Source organism: Otolemur garnettii, unplaced genomic scaffold (genome assembly GCF_000181295.1).
Source record: "Otolemur garnettii isolate 467f Iridium unplaced genomic scaffold, OtoGar3 scaffold00134, whole genome shotgun sequence".
Lineage (NCBI taxonomy): Eukaryota > Metazoa > Chordata > Mammalia > Primates > Galagidae > Otolemur > Otolemur garnettii.
In genome coordinates this window covers 3743683-3746112 of record NW_003852529.1, presented here as the reverse complement: position 1 = coordinate 3746112, position 2430 = coordinate 3743683, and the positions used below count along the sequence as shown (strand labels likewise).

The window sequence follows — 2430 nt, the reverse complement described above, 5'->3', positions numbered from 1 at the left end:
ACTCCTGGGCTCAAGCGAGTCTCCTGCCTCCGCCTCCCAAGTAGCTGGGACCACAGGCGCCCGCCACAACGCCCGGCTATTTTTGGTTGCAGCCGTCATTGTTGTTTGGCAGGTCCGGGCTGGGGATTTGAACCCACCACCTTAGGTGTACATGGCTGGTGCCCTAGCCGGTTGAGCTATAGGCGCTGAGCCCTTCAGTATTTATCTTAATGGACTTCTCAGCAACATTGAACACTGGTAAGCATTCCTTTCTTTTTGTTTTGCAGTTTTTTGTTTTTTGTTTTTTTTTTTGGCTAGGGCTGGGTTTGAACCCGCCACCTCTGGCATATGGGGCCAGCAACATACCCCTTTGTGCCACAGGCACTGCCCCCTCTGTTTTTTTTTGAGACAGAGCCTCAGGCTGTCACCCTGGGTGGAGTGCTGTGGCATCATAGCTCATAGCAACCTCCAACTCCTGGGCTTCAAGCGATTCTCCTGCCTCCACCTCTCAAGTAGCTGGGACAATAGGCACCCCGGCCACAATGCCTGGCTATTTTTTGGTTGCAGCTGTCATTGTTTGGCAGGCTGGGGCTGGATTCGAACCTGCCAGTTCAAGTGTATGTGGCTGGCACCTTAGCTGCTTGAGCCACAGGCCCTGAGCCTATAATATGGAAAATGAAGCCAGTTCTTTTTTGTTGTTGTTGTTGCAGTTTGGCCGGGGTCTGGTTCGAACCACCCTCAGCATATGGCAGCCGTATGGGCCACAGGAACCACCAGCATTCCTTTTTTTATTCACTCTTCTAACATTTATTGAACATCTGATACAGGCTAAGTACCATCAGACACTATTGTTCCAGGGCACAACTGTGACAAAGTATTTGACCTCAAGGAGCAAAGAAGCAGACTATTACTCTGGTATGAAGAGAGTTTAGAACCAGAGCCTAAGGGAGAGGTATCTACCTGGGACCTGGAGCTTGCTGCAGCAGTGGAAGTTGAATCAGATCGTGAGCTGAGCTGACTGACAGAGGCAACATTCCAGGTAGAGTAGCATGTGCAAAAACCCAGAAATAAGAGAAGGAACAGTGTGGGGGGCACATGGGTCTAAGCCTCAGAGAGAAATCTGTGCTGCAGAGATTTGATCATCTGCATATGGCAAATTCTTCATGCCATGGGAGAAGGTGTATGACCAGCAAGGCAGAATGTGTGCAGTGAGAAGCCCATAATGGAACTCCCAGGGTCACCAAAGGGGCAGATGAGGAGACTGCAGCAAAGGAGGAAAAACCCAGTCATGAAGAATTTCAGAAGGAAACAGTGATGACAGTCCCAAGTGCTGCCAAGAGATCACCTAAGAGGAAGACTAAACAGTCCTTCAGTGGCTTACACCTGTAAACCCAGTACTTTGGGAGGCCAAGGCAGGGGAGCTCACAGGTTTGAGACAGCCAGATGCTGTGGTGGGCACCTGTAGTCCCAACTACTCCGGAGGCTGAGGGAAGAGAACTGCTTTAACCCAAGAGTATAATGTTGCTGTGAGCTGTAATCCTACAGCACTCTACTGGGGGCAACAAAGTGAGACTATCTCAAAAACAAACAAACAAAAAAACCCAGTTCTCTCAGGGGATAATTTCTGCCTACTGGGGGCTTCTATTTCACAGTGATGTTCTTCTAACTTTGCTGGCCACTGCTTTATAACAATGTTCTTTATATATACTTTATGTATTTATAACAATGCAGACAACATTCTCTCCAAGAAGTCTTTGTTTACATCTCCTACTTGCCCATTCTTATGTCTGTCCCCACCCTCTACCACAATTAGTCTGTGAGCCTCATCAGGGTAGGGGGCGCACACCCACCTCATTCACCCAGAGAACTACTGGCTCACTTGATAACAGGAGGATTTGTGAATATGAATTTTTTTTTTTTTTTGAGACAGTCTCTGTTGCTCAGGCTAGAGTACAATGGTGTTGGCTTAGCTCACAGCAACCTCAAACTCTTGGGCTCAAGTGATCCTCCTGCCTCAGTGCTCACCACGATGCCTGGCTAATTTTTCTGTTTTTAGTAGAGTTGGGGAGCTTGCTCTTGCTCTGGTTGGTCTTGAACACCAGACCACACAGAGTGCTAGGAATACAGATGTGAGCTACTGCGTCTGGCTATGAGTACAAATTTAACAAAATCAACTTTTGCAAGGCAGAGTTTAGCTCTTACTTCTCAGTAGCCCCAGGTCCCTGTAGTAATAGCAAACATTTTTGAAACGGTTTCAAACTGTGCGTTATGCATGGCCTAGGGGAGTTTAGTCAGACATATTGCTCAATGATTTCATCAATGATCTGAACCTGACCTGAAAACCTCAGTTCTCCAAACCAACCTCATCTTTCCCATTCTGAAGCCCCAGTTCCCAACATCTGCAATTCCTCTCTTCTGCTAAGTATATTTACTTTTTTTTTTTTTTTTTTT

General features: G+C 47.1%; 1 protein-coding gene across 1 annotated transcript in view; it reads right to left on the bottom strand.

Moving 5' to 3' along the window:
* The window catches only part of BRMS1 (breast cancer metastasis suppressor 1), a 9050-nt gene that overhangs the window by 5743 nt on the left and 877 nt on the right, over positions 1–2430 (bottom strand). The window lies entirely within an intron of this gene.